The sequence below is a fragment of the Misgurnus anguillicaudatus genome, chromosome 3 (genome assembly GCF_027580225.2).
Source record: "Misgurnus anguillicaudatus chromosome 3, ASM2758022v2, whole genome shotgun sequence".
NCBI classification, from domain to species: Eukaryota; Metazoa; Chordata; class Actinopteri; order Cypriniformes; family Cobitidae; genus Misgurnus; species Misgurnus anguillicaudatus.
Window position 1 is genome coordinate 24,499,910 of NC_073339.2, and position 17,562 is coordinate 24,517,471.

At 37.5% G+C, this 17,562-nt stretch overlaps 1 protein-coding gene and 1 long non-coding RNA gene across 4 annotated transcripts in view; one reads left to right on the forward strand and one right to left on the reverse strand.

Moving 5' to 3' along the window:
- Positions 1 to 17,562, forward strand: part of nsun3 (NOP2/Sun RNA methyltransferase 3) — a 347,258-nt gene that overhangs the window by 268,713 nt on the left and 60,983 nt on the right. The gene's annotated exons all lie outside the window — the stretch shown is intronic.
- Positions 1,504 to 13,155, reverse strand: LOC141361740 (uncharacterized). Of its 2 annotated transcripts, none has more exons than XR_012367900.1 (5): positions 13,111 to 13,155; positions 8,936 to 8,982; positions 8,704 to 8,845; positions 8,366 to 8,491; positions 1,504 to 4,502 (listed from the first exon to the last, which is right to left on the reverse strand). It is a non-coding gene; the product is annotated as an uncharacterized lncRNA (long non-coding RNA). The 2 variants fall into 2 exon arrangements; XR_012367902.1 differs by lacking the exon at positions 13,111 to 13,155 and adding an exon at positions 12,033 to 13,102.

Sequence of the window (17,562 nt, forward strand, 5' to 3'; positions counted from 1 at the left end):
ATTGATTCATTTTATAAAGTAAGGAAAATATTAGGAAAAGGCAACAATAAAAATGCCACTACTAAGAAGCCAACATGCTGGTGTCTCAAGAAGCCCTCACTATGGGATCCTTTAGTGCATAAAGCTATATTTCAACCCCGCCTCCCAAACTAAAGCTTCCAAAAATACAACATTTGCTGTGAGCTACTTGAAGTTTTCAAACAGTTTTATTCATTGACATGCCAATAAAATGAATAGTATATTCTGGATTGTTGGTGAATAGCCACAATTTTCAAACAAGAAGAGGTGGCAGAGTAATGATTAAGGGGCCAGTCACACCAAAAGCGTTTATGGCAGTTGCAGGCACCTTTTTTGAATGATATTCTATGGGCAGGGCGCTTTTGCGCGCTGTTTATGCGCGCCGAGCGCCTTGCGGTTTTTTGCCACCTGCCGCGCACACGTTTTTGAAGGAGCGCTGAGAGCAGAGAAGCGCCCGACGTCATTCGCGTCTTTCCATTGTCCAGTCAAATGAGTGGAGAGGCGGGCCATAAGTTGTGGTGAGGGAAGAACCGGACTCCACTCGCTCACTCTCTCCTGCGTGTTTGTGCACCTCTCACCCTCAAACAAGGTCAGAGCAAGCGCCCTCTTTTTAAAGTTTCAGCTAATATGAGTTAACAGCAAAAGAGCGCTCACGCTTCAATATTTGATTGACAAGACAGCTGACTCGGTGGTTGCTTAGCAATATGAAGAGCCGCGTCGCACTGCTCTTTTTTTTAAAAAAGGCAGTGCGTCGCGCCTTGCGTTTGCAAGTGTTTAAAGCGCTTTTGGTTTGACTGGCCCCTTAGACTGGAATATTGGGAACTAAGATGATAAGGTCCCTTTGGGGTCCCTGAGGGGGTCAAAAGGACATCTAGAAGATGTAGATTCCCTAAAAGATGGTTTTCACTATGGGATATAAAATTAATGATGTCTTCTGAAATTAATTTACACTTTTATGCTAATTGTTTAGGATAATAATACACCATGCATGCTGCAAAAAGCAACATGACTATTTTAATTCATATGAGCATAAAATAAGAAGAAAATTAAGGTATAACCGCCATCATCCTCTGTCCTCAGTCTTATTATGGAGCATTATAAGATCTGTGAGGTGGACAATTCATATTCAAACATCAACTCTGGAATGCAGTAGTAGCATCTTGAAGTGGAATAAAGACAGAAACTATACATACTGAATGGGAGATTTAAAGTCAAAACTATGCTCATATATTATTATGTAACTTGTGTTAAATACATTATTTGATTTACATTGTGTTTGAGTTTTCTTTTTGAAAAAAAAAATCTGTCCATGCAGCACATTTTAAAGATATCCGTTTTGTGGATCAATGTAACCCACTAAATTTTGATAAAGGGCATTTTGCATAATAATATTTTTTAAAGTATTAAAGTATCTCTTGACATTTTAAATATGTCAAATTATGTTTTAAAATATAGTGACATGCACAGTGTCATATAACTGTTTAGAGCAAAATACAATTTGTAAACTTAATGACTATATTGTAAAAATAAACAAAAATGGCATGTGCATAATAATTTGGACCATCCCATCCATCCATCCCTTTTAGCAAGTCAAAATTAAGAAAATTTTGCACGCTGGTGACTAGATTGCAGAAAAAAACCTACACATTAGGTAATGTCTGCTGACATATTTTATTGTCTGTACTGATTTTTTTAACATTTAAAAAAGTATCATTTATCTGGCACAGGGGTGGGTGCAATCCACTCCATCTAATTACAATAGAGAAACACAAAATGCTGTAACACAAAATGACTGCTCTGTTGCTCTATTGTGGGCTAATGTAACACTTTATGTAGTAATCTGTTCGTGTTACTTGCAGTCTTGTAGAAATCCTCCTTCATGAATCTTCTGTGGACATTGAATGTGATAAATATGTCTGCAAGTGATTTCATTGCTAGACTGACATCTGTACCTCTCAGTAAGATATTTCTCATGCCTTAATGCTCATCTGTATATTGACCTTGTTACGTCCTTAATTGAAACCAATTCACCATTGAAGTTAATTACCCTTTTTATATTGTTTATATTGTATATAGTTTATTAATTTTTAAATCATTGATGGGCATATATTTATATGTATTTATTTTATTTCTTTTTTCTTTCTTTTGTATAATTGTAACACAAAAGCAATTTCCCCTGGGATTAATAAAGTTCTTTGAATTGAATTAATAACTAGAATTAATCTTAGCCTGGTTGTTAGCCTGCTCTGGAGCAGGCTAGCTCCAAAGAGTAAATCTCCATAGTAACTTAATGTAGATTAATTTAGTCTCCTATTAGTAGTAAAACAGTGCCATTGGATTTTGATTTCTAATTCTTAGCACTGATTTTTTGCATCAAATTTTTAACACTGAATTTTATTTTGCATCTAAATCAGACTTTGAATTTTAAAAGCCATTGAATTTCTAGCACTGTTTTTTTTGCCAATTAAATTTTTTTCAATGTTTTTAAAAAATTCAGTGTAAAAAAAATTCAATGTCTAAAAAAATTAAATGAAAAAAAAATCAATGTCTCAAAAGATTCAGTGTAAAAACATTCAATGTTTCAAAAGATTTGGTGTAAAAAAAACAATGTCTCAGAAAATTCAGTGCAAATAAATTCCACGTCTCAAAAAATTCAGTGTAAAAATATTCAGAGTCAACATCCGGGGGAGCAAGGAGAAGCATTCGATCCGTGTATCAAATCATTCAACATCCAGCCAATCATTTACACTACATTGGTCATGTGACACCGAAACGGGAAGTCGGTAAAGTTCAGGCAAAGGGTTTATTTGCATTAACATACGAACACATTTTTCACATCTGGGAGATCTTATCATCAGTATATCAGGACACAGCCCGTTTACATTTATCAACATCAAAGTGGCTTCTGTATCTGGATATGTGATCGATCCCGTGCGGGGAGATGCGCTGGATGAATAGCTGTCAATCACAAATGGCTACAACTGGCTTTAACCATATGATTTAGGGTTGTCGCGGTAACCGCACTCCCGTATTGTACAGTTCTACTGAGAAGCAGAGAATAACTAGCAACCCTAATAACTGTGATTTACATGTTAAGCTTTATATTTTAAACTTTAAAGGTTTTGTCTTTGTTTATCTGCAGGTCCGCACCGCGGACTTTACCTGAACTTGACTTTCACCCACATGCTTTTTTTTTTAAAAATGTATAAAGGGTTATTTTTATTCCTTTTAAAATTATCATTTAAAATTAAAAACCACAACATAAACAAACAGATCAACATTGTATTAACTTTATTTTTCATTAATATTTTTTAGCATATTACACTTTGTGCATCAAAATTCAATCAAAAATTCAGGAGATCATACAAAACTATAAATACAATAAATAAAATTCCATTTTTAAACAATTTTAAACAATTTCTTCACTTGCCTCTAATTGCAAAAGTGTAAGGGGTGGTTTCCCGGACAGGGATTTGCTTAAGCCAGGACTAATCCTTAGTTATTAATTAGGAAATATAACAAGTTTGAACAAACATATCTTAATAAAAACAATACTTGTGTGCATTTTGAGGGAAAATAAAGGGCACTGGTGTATTTTAAGATATGTCAGTGCAAGTAGTTTTCAGTTTGGACAGCTCTTACATTTACTTTATTCTAGGACTAGTCTTATCCTTGTCTGTGAAACCGCCCTATATGTTTTAACATTTTTAAAAAATCATGAAATTCATTAAATACCTTTAAGAACAACTGTTTGTTACAAAGCAGTATTGTTTTAGTCTACATTATGAACACACACAAAAAAACTATGAAATACAGCATTTTGCCAGTGTAACATTTCATTAACATGTCATTAATATTCATCAAGCAATACTCTTTCTTAAAGGTGCTCTAAGCGAATTCACGCGTTTTAGACCATAAAACATTTTTTGTTACATACAGCAAACATCTCCTCACTATCTGCTTGCTGCCTGTCCGCTGATCAAACTGTAAAAAATGTGATCTCTAGACAGCCTAGGCTCCACAAACTGCAATAAAAACAAAGTGGCCAAACCTACTACCAGAAAGGATAACAAAGTGTTCCAGCCAATTAACGACAAGAACCATTTGGGGGTGAGGGTTGGGCGCGTTCATGAAAGCACAGAAGGGAGGGAAGGAGTTAGCTACGCTCCGTTTGTTTGAAAACGGTTCAAACATCAACAAAAAGTAACGTCACACAGATTCGCTTAGAGCACCTTTAAGTCTGTAAAAAAAAACTAAAATGATAACTCTTGTACCCGAAACCCAGTCTATTCAAAAAACCTCTTGTCATTTACTTGCAAGAATGTTGTGCTTCTACTACCCCAATCAAAGTGCCTTGTCCAAAGTTTCTCCTCCAAGGATGACGAATGCCTGGGACTCGTGTGTCCATTTTTAAGTGACAGGAAATAAGGGTAAAGTCCTGATGCTTCAGCCTGCTGGAGGTACTCCATCATATTTGTTCCAACCTAAAGGACACACAATGCAAATGAGTTAAGGTGAAACTTGGGGGGTGTCAGCAGGGCCGCCTTAACCTAATGTGAGGCCCCGGGGCTAAGAGGTTTTGTAGGCCCCCCTTCCCATCGATTTATAGTCTCTTTTTTAAGTGTAATATCTAGGTAATCTACATCACAAAATGCATTAGTTTCTTTCGAGACATACAACAGTGAGTTTTCCCTCTTTGAGCCAGAAAACACCATAATATTGTTATTAACATATCACTGAGCCCACTTGAGCATAAACACAAGACACTTTATTTAACAACCATACACAGCCACTTGTGGTGATAATAAAACCAAAATGTGTGAAAGTTTATATGTTTATAAGCTTTATGTTTATATAGTTTTTGGAATATAATTTGCAGAAAATTGCCACTCACTAACTAAATGCTCACCACAGTTTTAAAAATATAATAAGTTAAAGTTAGTTTTAAAGTGAAAATGCATTAATGATAACAAAAGATAAGTCTTTATAGGCATAATCTTGTTAAATGCATTAATGATAACAAAAGCTAAGTCTTTATAGACAGAATCTTGTTTTTTAATCAGTTATTTATTTTGTAGGATATTGAAGATATAGTATGCATTGTATTTAGTATTTATGCATACATAAGCATGTAAACCGACCAAGTATGAATATGCACAAGACAGACAGGGAACATACCTGTATATAAGATCTTTAGATAATGAGATTATAATGGTGCTATCAGGGGATGATCATTTGAGATGGTTTTGTTGCTCTTTACTTTCTTAGACTTGCACCTTTACCGTTGCGTCTCTTTCTCGTCTTTCTACCAACAGATGTGTGTACTGTGAGCTGACGTCGCGTCAAACTACATCGCTCCAGCTGCGCACGCGTCACTGATATAAACGCGAGTAAACTTAAACTTTATAACAACTAACAGCATTATGTGCGGGAACTCATTTCTTAATTTAGCGGCACAGTTTCTTGTGCACGGGTCAGAGACTTCTGCATGCCAGAGACTCCGCTGAACGAGCACATAGAGCGAACGAGCGAGCGCGCGCACGAAAGAGAGAGAGACCTGCACCTCACTAGTGCTTATGAAATTTCAGAAATTACTCTTTCATTTGTTGGTGGATTATTTCCCGTTTCTCTGTCACACTCAGTCTAACGTGCAGGAATGTCAAGTTGACAACGCGCACTTAATTACATTACGCAGAATAAAAAATATGTTACGTCTGAGTCTGACATTTTATTTCACGTTAAGTTACAACGGACCAATCAGCAGCCATGTAACGTCCAATTAGAGTGATTGACAGAAAACCCGACAAGTTACAAAACAATATGACATTTTCAGCTCGTCATGAACGCAAACTTGGGAGGCCCTTGAACTTGGGAGGCCCCTGGGCTTCAGCCCAGGTAAGCCCGTGCATTAAGGCGGCCTTGGGTGTCAGGGTGTGGGTATGGGTGATGGGTTTGGGAGTTATAACACCTTGATCTTGCCCACTTTAAGACAGCCACTAACATAATGTCCCAAACTTTTGAATGGTAGTTTATTTAAATACCTGTGCCCGGTTGCATGAAACTCCTTAAGTGAGGGTTTCCCTGAGGGAGAAAAAATCCCTGAGGTAGGGATTTATTTAAGAGCGTTGCAACAAAGGTCTTAACTGTCACCCTTACCTAAGTGTTTATACTAAGTATTTTACTAGAGATGTTCCGATACCATTTTCCTCTTCCCGATACCGATTCTGATACCTGGGCTCAGGGTATCGGCCGATACCGAGTACCGATCCGATACCTGGATGTATATCTGTAAAATATACAGCTATACATACTACTAGTCCTGTATGAATGGATATAACGGTTTTATGGTGTGCTTCAGACTTATTCCTGTATAAAACATGAACAAATACATACAGTGAACTAGGGTATTTTTATTATCTGAAAGACATTTGACAGTAATATTTATTTTTCCTAAGAGAAAACGAGCCACAAATCTAACACTGTACACTGAAAGGGTATTTTAGTTTTAGAATAATTTGAAAAATCTGTGGAATTCTGTGGGATGATTTTAAATGTTTTTAGAAGAAATTAGAGAATTTAAACTATTAAATATTACAAAATTGCATCTAAGGCTTACAATTAAAATGAATACACCAAACCAATGAGTCCTCTGAATTAAACTGGACCAACATGAACCAGATAATGTGCATGTCAAGATAGAATTATAGTTTGTAGCCTATATAAAATGACATATTATTGTTAATATATATTATAGCAGAATAAAAAAGCTTGTGTAAACGTTCTCATTATGAATTAAGCACGTATGAAGATAATTTCATCATTTTTACAACGCAATGTAAACTTTATATTAAACATAACAAGAGCATTCGTCTTGTAAACGGATTTGAAATTATGGATGTGCTGTGCTGACGGTCGCGTCACATAGACGACAGATACAAGTAAGATCTGCGGTAAAACTCAGTGGTAAGTTTTATTTCATCTCAAATATCAAACGGTTCATACTCTTATCATTAAAAACAATCACAGCAAACAGCACACGCAGGGTTTATGTACTTATCAATGCTGCTCACAAACGCGCGAGGCTATGTATGTGTACTTGTTGTCAATGACAGTACTGGTCACTCACAAACGCGCTCAAGCTCGGGGTATGTGTGCTTGTCAATCACGGGCATTAACTCCGTTGAGTACTCCGCCAAAATCTGCGGGCGCGGACTCCATTGAGACATGTCGATGTTTTGTTTTATTAGTCTGAAATACTAACAAACAGCGGACATACTGCTTTCATTTCTTTGCCGCTCTAAGTAAACAGTGGTTGCGTCACGCATGAGGTAACTTCCTGGTGTTTGCATTCAGAGCAGCGAAGAATAAATGAGTTTCGCTGCAGCGTTAGCTATAACGGGCATAACTACACTCTCAGAAAAAAAGGTACAAAAGTTGTCACTGGGGCAGCACCCTTTCAAAAAGGTACACATTTGCACCCAAAGAGTGCATATTAGTACTTTGAACTGCCAATATGTACCTTTAAAGGTACATATTTGTACCTAAATGGTACATATTAGGACCTTTTTTAAAGGGTACTGCCCCAGTGACGGCTTTGTACCTTTATTTTTGACAGTGTAGGTTTAGTAAGAAAATGGTATCGGATCGGTACATGGGTTCAAGTACTCGCCGATTCCGATGCCAGAATTTTTTGTGGTATCGGCCACATTTCCGATACTGGTATCGGAATCGGAACAACTCTATATTTTACGGTAGTCTCTGCCAAAACACGGCAGCGGAGACGCGGTTGCTATGGTTACAAAATCTCACAGCGGTAACAAATCAACACACGCAGCTCAACAGACGCCGGATTTGTATACAATGAAACATCGCAAATAACAGACTGTAAAGTGCTGCGTGTATAAAACCTCAAAGTAATTCAAACTGGAAACACTTTAGATTGACGGACGATCAAACCGCTATTCTCCTAATAAATGCGCATCTTTTTCTCTAGGGATTATTTCGATGGTTAGAAATGCGCGTTGGTACTTCATTTTCTTAAATAACCATAAAATCAGCCATCGCGTGTGACGTTAAGGGACCTGTTATAGTCCCTTAAGTTTTTAAGGAAAAATGTGACTTAAGGACTTTGTTGCAACGCATAGCAGAACTTAAGGTAATACTTTAGCATTTAAGGGTAAATACTTATTGACAGCCTTAAGGTTCACTTAAGGGTTTTTCTTGCAACCCATTTTTTATTAGGGGCACCCTTAACCTTATATTTAAGGGATTTCTTAGCTTAAGGACTTTCATGCAACCGGGCACTGGTAAATAAAGTATTAAAGTAAATTTCTTGATTTGTACTTACAGGCTGAATATCGATGAAAGTTTTTTTGCCATCATCAATGCTGGGCCGGACTTTTTCTGGCAGTTTTGAAGGGTGGAGGTGGGAGCAAAACAGGGAGCAGCTTTAATGCAAGATATCCCTTTGCATCTGTAGCAGCAGAAATTGAAAAGCAATATGTTCAGATAATGTTGGTTAACTGTCTGGCATTTCAAATAAATGAAGATGAGTGGAGAAAGTGCCAAATCTCCCAACAGCAATTATTGTCAAAAATTTTCTTCATTAATTTATCAGTGGGTGTCTCTATTAAATTGCTATTAGTAAATCTGGCCCATAATATCAAAATAGTTGAGAAACTTTACCTTGTGTCATCTCCTCAACTGAACATGGAAGCTTTGCTTCTGGTTTAGAAAAATGCAAGATCCTATCGGTATATCAAAGGAGCCATTTCTCGAAGAGTTTTGGAGCTGCATCCTGGTGTAATGTGTAAAAGTCTTGTGCAATCTAAATGCAAAAATAACAAAAAAACAACTTCTAAAAAAAGACTAAATAAAACTTTTGTTACCATATGATAAGGACAGTATATTAACATACCATGCCTGGGGTAGTTAGCCGAGGAAACTCATGGAAACTCAGACCACCTAAAACAGAAAAACACAAACTTTTAGCTGTAACAGGGGCGGAGCGGGGGGGGGGTGGCTTTTGGGGCTCGAGCCCCGAATGTTTTGTCAAAAGCCCCGAATCTTTTCAGATCTGTAAAATGAATTCATCCAGGACGCTAGGTGGCGGCACTCAGCTTTAACTCTCCGGTCCCCCACTCAACTGAAAATGAATAAGAGATGCGAGTTGAATGCAAAATAACATTCTGAGGCTATGTTTACACGTGGGCGGCTACTTTCATAAACGGACATTTCAAGCTCTCCGGTTTCAAAAATAATATTGTGCACACATGTCAGTTTTCAGAAAAGTGTTTATGTACACGTACCCGTGCATATATGCCGTCAAGAGAAGCTCAAGCCCACGTAAGCCAATCACCGGCAGCGCTGGTGGTGACGCGAACTGGTTCTTCATGTTGGAGGGAGGAGCTGTTGCAGTAGGTGATCGATGACGTCAAATTACCGCGAGAGCGAGTTGAGGAATCACACGTAGAGGTCTGGCCGGAGTTTTTAGAAACAATCGGTTTCAGAGGCGAGTTCTCCGTTTGCGTGTAAACGAGGGGCACAAACGAAGGTAAATCTCTCAGTTTTTAAAAATAACCATGTACGTGTAAACAGAGCCTGAATCTCCCCACAGTAAACGCATTTTTAAAGTGTCTTTATTATTACAGTGCCTTCGTTATTACTGTAAGTGTATATTTATAGTTATGTGATGTAAATACTGTTAAATGGCGTCAACTGATATATTATCTGCATGGCTAATGTCTAACTTACTGTGGTGCGCTGGTCTAGTCTGCCTTATTGGTCATTGGTAACTTTAAATTTAAAGTACATTTAATAACAGTGAATTAAAACTTTGAAAAAACTTGCTCATTGTTGCATATATACTTTTTTATAGATGGATATACGATTTATATTTTTAAAGACGTCAGAAGTAAGAAGGTGAGAAAGTATATAGTTAGTTAGGTATGTTTTGTCCGCATTTGAAATTCGCAATGATTTTACCTCAGAAATACATTGATAGACAGTTATAAAATGTGAATCCCCAATCTCTTACATTAAAATATCCTTATGTGTGATAACTGTCAGTGCAAATAGGAAGAGAGGAGGGTGGAGAGAGATCACAGACAGACAGATAGACAGAAAGAGAGAAAGAGAGAGAAACGCTTCCATAAGCAGGTGAGAAATTGTTCTGTCAATGAAGTCAAAAATTGTTATTCTTATGTAGCTTTATAATTACTGGATTAGCCATCAGCAAACATGTTTGCCTATTTTTGGATAAGAGAAGTTAAAGTATCATTGTCAAAATTTGTTATGTTGCAGTTTCAAAATGTCAATACCAGTGTTGGGTAAGTTACTCAAAAAAGTAATTAATTACTAGTTACTAATTACATCTTCAATCATGTAATTAAATTACTTTACAAATTACTCCAAAAAGTATTTAATTATTACTAATTACTTTCTAAATCCTATTTAGTACATGATACAAGGATAGGCTTGAAATGGCTCGAAGAAACAATATATAAAAGTAAATCAATTATTCTGTTCCCACTTTAGGGTTCATTTCTCTCTATTAATTAACTATTAACTACTTTTGCCTCAATATACTCCAACTACTGCTTATTAATACTAAAGTAGTTGTTTATTTTAAGTATTTGTAGAAATGGGGAGGGTTAAGGGTGTAGAATAAGGTTTTGCAGAATCAGGCATTAATATGTGTTATTTAAGTAGGCCTACTAAAAAACAGTCAACATCTCAGTAATATTAATGCTAATAATCAACCAGTTAATAGTGAGAATTGTAAACTAAAACCATGTTAAATCCACTATTTATTATAGTATACATAATTGTTCTACAGACAGTATTTAGTTACATCAGAAGTAACTGTAATTCGATTACAAGAAAAATAAGAGTAATCCCTTACATTACTTTTTCAAGTAATTAAATTACAGTAACAAATTACTTAGTAACTAGTTACACCCAACACTGGACAATACAGAGAACACTTAGATTAAAAAATAGTTTATAAAGCTGCCGTAAATGGAGAAAAAATATCAACAGGGGACCAAGCTTTGAAACCCCTAGATTTGGGCTAAGCCCCCAATGTCTACAATGTCTGGCTCCGCCCCTGAGCTGTAAATGATGCATTTTTTTCTATCAATATAGATAATAGACCAGGGGTGGCGAACGTTGGTCCTGGAGAGCCACAGCCCTGCAGTTTTTAGCGCCAACCCTGATTAAGGCTATGTTTACACGTGGGCGGCTATTTTCAAACGGACATTTCAACCTCTCCGGTTTCAAAAATAATATCGTGCACACATGTCAGTTTTCAGAAAAGTGTTTATTTACACGTACGCGTGCATATATGCCGTCAAGAGAAGCTCAAGCCCACATAAGCCAATCACCGGCACCGCTGGTGGTGACGCAAACTGGCTCTTCATGTTGGAGCAAGGAGTTGTTGCAGTAGGTGATCGATGACGTCAAAGTACCGCGAGAGCGAGTTGAGGAATCACACGTAGAGGTCTAATTTCAAATCGCTTTCGCGGTACTTTGACATCATTCGTCTGTCGGTTCTTGCAACGCCGCATGAAGTCAAACAGGCGTAAAATTTCTGACCTCCGAGCACTCGTCTCTGCTCCTCGACATAATGGAGCAGCTGTATTTGCAAATACAAACAGACAAAACGAGTTTGCACGAACATAAATATGATCTTGGAAGCGTTCAGAGTAGCAGTCACATGTAAACATAGGTCGCACTTTTGACGTAGGTGCAAGCTCTGGGGCATACTCTGTGACGTTGCCTGCTTAAACATCCGTTTGTCTCACTTTACATGCAACCGAAGATTTTCAAGATCTCCACTCTGGCCGGAGTTTTTAGAAACAATCGGTTCCAGAGGCGAGCCCTCCGCCCGCGCGCAAACGAGGGGCACAAACGAAGGCAAACCTCCCAGTCCCCAAAAACAACCATGTACGTGTAAACAGAGCTTAAACCTCACCCGTCTGAAGGTTTCTAGTAACTCTTTAGACCTTGATTACCTGTTCAGGTGTGTTTGATTAGAGCTGGAACTAAACTCTGCAGAGGGCTCTCCAGGACCGACATTCGCCACCCCTGTAATAGACCATTCATACTTATTCATTTGTTTAGGTGATTTCAAATGTCAACATTGGCTTTCAGAGATCATGCACCCCACCTTTAATTTACTTGTTCACCACCTGCTGGCATTAATGTTGCACTTAAGAGAAACTATATTTTAAGCATTGTCACTGTCGAAAAGACGATTTAATCTCTTTTGATCGTTTTCGTAGACATCAGTGTTTATATCTGAACTATAAAGATTTATTCCAGTACTTCCGGAATAACATATATCTGAATGTTTGTTTCATACGTTACACGTAAACTGCTTTCGCTGGATAAGCACGGACGCAGATTTGAATGTCACAGAGTGTGATTAGGCTTTAACGGACATTTCAAAGTTAGTTGAATCCTGTCATTTATAAACATCTTCCGGTAAACTCCGCTAAGAATAAATAACAACAAAGTCTTTTTAGAGTAGTTAATTTCTGACACCAAGCAAAATAAACAACAAGTAAATTACCTCAGTTCTTATTTCATAGCTAAAGCGTATAAAAAACTACACTGAGCTAACGTTGCAAGTAAAATGTGTACTAATAATGTATACATTGTTAACTACAAATCGGCTATCAAACCTCCCTTCACATGGTCATGATCGCTGTCTCCCCCTGCCTTTAGGAAACCAAAACATTAGTTATTTTTGACGAGGTAATTTGTTCCAGAATTCATCTGAGGCACTAGTCAGACCATTAAACCGGAAGTAATGACCAGACGCGTACCCGTGACACGCATGCGTCCGATGAAACGGTCTATACTCAAAATAATAAAGTATAATTATAGTCCAATGTTAATCGCCATTATTACCATATTAAATATATTGTCCAACGTTACCCCGTTCTGTGGAAAAAACGCGCATCTGCTCACAAAAAGTTATTTCAAGCACTCGACTGATGTTGTTGACTAAACGTAATGAAATGCCCTCGTTTGGACAACACTTTTGCCAATAGGTATCGATTAAATGATACAAAGACACATACAGACCTTTATTTCACCAGAAAAGAACCGCTGAAGAATGTCTGCTTGTAAGTCCTGCTGTATTTGATTTCTCCTTCTGACGATCCAAAATCCCTGCGACAGATGATCCAGCAAATGGGTTATTTTGACCCAGCAGCACTGCTGTACAGCGGGGGATGGGCTGCTTTAACTGTTCGTGTACAAAAAATGGTTTTCAGAAATTAATTACCAGAGATTTGTTACGGGCTGTAATTGTCAAAAATCTCATTTTAATAATCTGAAAATGCAAAGAATGCATTTACTTTAACTTACATTAATCTCGTTTTAAGTTAACTGGGCTTTGAAGTAACGTAAATGTCATCATATAACGTTAGTTAAGAAGAAACTTAAGGCTTTGTCCAAAGGGGATGTTTAAAACATTAAACAAAAACAGTAGAAAACGTATTTACTATCCAACGGGCATATCAAACAAGCCAACCTAAACGAACGAAGCTGGCGGCGTATTTAATGCAATGTAAAACTGAATGTAATGGCACTTACGTCTTTATATAGCCCTCGGTATTATGATACGTGTATAAATAGGTTTAAAAATATATGTTATATGAATAAATATGTTGATACGAACCTTATTTCTCCAAATATTAGTGTGTGTTGCATCCACCTCAAATTCAGTCAGCCGGTGCTGCACCTGAATCTGTGCCGAGTTGATTTGACCCAATGAGCTGGGTTATTGAGTCCGGGAGGGGGAGGGGGTGTATTGATTCCACTCTCAGTGTAAATTACCCAGAAAATAACCCAGTGGTGGGGTTACATAAAACTACCCAAAAAACTACCCAAGACTGCGAAAATAACCCAAAAAAATTACCCAAATGGCTTAACCCCACATTTGGGTAGAAAAAATAACCCAGGATTTTTTAGAGTGTATGATTTAAATAAAAGAGCTAACAATTTCCTAAATTTTCTGTTCATATCTCCCTTACATGATTCAATTTTATTTATATAGCGCTTTTCACAATTGTTAATTATTTCAAAGCAACTTTACATGAATAGACCACAGAAAAATCGATAGATAATATCGCGGCAGAATACAGCGGCTAAGAATAAACCGTACAAGCGAGCATAGTAATAATGTAACATATACAGGAAAGTGCTAAGTAAAGCATGTAACGGCTAGATATGAAAAGGATCTACCACCTTTAGACACTTTTGATATTCTAGGGATAATTAATTGGCCAGAATTTTGTGATCGCATTTGTACGTGATAGATTATATTCTAATAGTAATTCTTTAAGATACAAGGGTGCTAGGCCATTTAAGGCTTTGACGTTGATTAATAATATTTTAAATTGTATGCGATATTTAACTGGTAGCCAGTGTAAAGAAGCCAACATTTTTTGATTGAGTAAGCACTCTTCTATTCTAGAGGTCATAAAAGCGTGGATAAGCTTCTCTGCATCAGATGTAGACAGTATATAGGGTATTTTTGAGATTTCTAAGATGGAAGAATGCTATGCGGCAGATGTTGGAGATATGACTATCGAAGGATAAATTGCTGTCGAGCACCACACCTAAGTTCTTAACCGTGGAAGATGGCACCACAGTGCAGCCATGTATGGGCAACTTGTAATCTGACATATTATGTTTGGAGCGATTCAGTTCTATAATAAGTATCTCTGTCTTATTGGAGTTTAGCATAAGGAAGTTATGTGCCATCCAGTCCCTAATATAGCTAATGCTATAGCTAATGCAGTCTTAAGCTTGGGTTTCGCTAGGATGTGACGAGATGTAAAGCTGGGTATCATCCACATAGCAGTGAAACCTTATTTTATGTTTCCTGATAATGTCTCCTCGAGGTAACCTATATAATGAGAATAGGATAGGACCTAAAACTGAACCCTGTGGTACACCGTATTTAACCAGGGAGTGATATGACTCTTCCTCATTTACATAAACAAAGTGATAGCGATTGGTTAGATACGACCTAAACCAGGCTAACACCAACAAAGTTGTCTATTGAGTAGGATTGTGTGATCTATTGTGTCAAAGGCTGCACTAAGGTCTAGTAATATAAGAATCAAGATTTCACAACAATCGGATGTTTAAAGGAGGTAATTTGTAACTCTAAGCAGTGCTGTCTCTGTGCTATGGTGGGGCCTGAATCCTGATTGGAACTTTTCATAGGTACTATTATTCACTAACAATGTGCATAGCTGGCTTTTCACTACCTTTTCTAATATCTTAGAAAGAAATGGGAAATTTGAACTTGGTCTGAAGTTATTAAAGGGGCAATAAGTAGGATTTACCCCCATCTAGTGGTGGAATTTCAATTTCAATTTCAAACACTTTATTTATCCCCAAAGGGGCAATTCACAGATTTTTAACCGTTCACTCCAGACAGTTTCTGTTTTGGAGACTAATTGAGTGAAACCAGCAGACCATGGAAAATGTGATGACAGTTTCTATGTAGGAGTAGTAGAACATAATAAGAATGTTCTTACTGACTCCGAAGGAATTAAGTTTTCTTAAAAGATACTGCCGCTGCTGACATTTCCTCAATATCTCCTCTGTATTGGAAGAAAATTTAAGCAGATTCTCAAAGATTGTCCCAAGGTACTTGTACTCTTTAACGATCTCTATAGGCCTTCCATGAATAAAAGTAGAGACTTCCATTGCCATCTGTCTTTGTTTATTGGAAAAGGTTACTATCATCTCTTTAGTCTTTTTCGCGTTGAGTTCCAAACAGGAGGTATCACACCACTCAATAAATTGCTGAAGGGTTGGGCCATGATGCTGTGAAGGGCCTGAAAGCAGGGACAGTAAAACAGTGTCATCAGCAAACTTAATTAGGTGACAATCAGGTTTGGTGGATCTGCAATCGTCAGTATACAGAATGGACAGCAGTGGTGAAAGGACACAACCCTGAGGAGAGCCAGTAGAAGTGTATAGGAGGTCAGAAAATGTATTGTTAAGCAGTACTCTCTGAGACTTACTGGTCAAAAAATCAATTATCCAGCAAACCAGTCGATCCTCCAGATGAAAACGACTGATGAGTTTCTCAGCAAGAATATGTGGCTGTAAAGTATTGAATGCCGAAGAAAAATCAGCAAACAAAAATCTGGCTGTAGTATTTGGAGCCTCAAGATGCTTGTGAACAAGGTCTGTAATGAACACCTTTGCGTCATCAACCCCTCTGCCTGTTCGGTAAGCAAACTGTAATGGATCCAACTGTGAGTCGGTTACTTTGATAATGTGATTTTTAATAATCCTCTCCATTGCCTTTATCACCAGAGAGGTAAGTGCAACAGGCCTCAGATCGTTTAAAACTTTTGTGGAACTCTTTTTTGGTATCGGAATAACAGTGGAATGTTTCCATAGTTGAGGAACTACACCGCTAGCTAAGGAGTTCTGAAACAAAATCTGAAACACCCCCCCAACTGCTCCGCACAATATTTTAAGGTTCGTCCACAGATGTTATCTGGTCCAGGTGCAGATTTAACTTTGGTCTATTTGAGTGCTTGCACCACCTCTTCTGTACATATAGTGAAGGCAGATTCGTCAGGTTTTAAAGTAGAAATTGTTGTTTTCAATTGAGTGCTCTTATCAGTCTCAAATCTGGTGTAAAAAGAGTTGAGGTCATTAGGAAGGGATGTTGAAGTGCTGCCTCCAACATGAATGTGCTTGTGGGCAGTGGAAGCAATATTAACTGCTGCCATGTTCTTAAGGCCCTGCCAGGCTGCATGGAGGTTGCCCTGCATAAATGTTTGCTCAATCTTGTTCTTATATTCCACTTTTGCAGATTTAATAGCACCCTTAACCTCTCTGTTAACTCTTTCCCCGCCATTGACGAGTTATCTCGTCAATCTGCAATACCGCTATTAACCATCAGGTGGCGCTCTTCCACAACTTATAAAAACCGGAAGTATTGCCTTAGGGCAAACAGTTGTATGTCTGTGTATGATTTAAAGATCGCTCTGCATCTGATCTCTATCAAAAGTCCTTCACAAAAATGGAATTATCTCAAAATTTGGTGGACATACTTGAGAGGTGATAAAAACAGAACACATGAGGGTAGGATGAAACGGATTTTTTTGTTTGAAAGCAGAGGGTCTGTTCTTTTATTTCATATATTGTATGTTTATATATTTAAAAAGGAGCATTTTCTGGAAGGCATTAAACTTTTGTGAAAATCATGAAAAATGCTGGTGGTGAAAGAGTTAACCTCCTTTTTTTCATTCTCTGATCCGGTGTAAAAAACTCTCTTTCTTATTTAAAATCTCATTAAGTTCTTTGGTTACCCACGGCTTGTTGTTTGGAAAGATGGTAACCTTCTTGGTGGGAATGATGTTGTCCACACAGAAGGAGATATACGATGTCACTATGGCCCCTTGCTCATTTATATTACTTGATGAAGCTGCAAGCATATTCCAATCAGTTATTTCAAAGCATCCCTGTAATCTTTCAATGCTATCATTAGTCCAC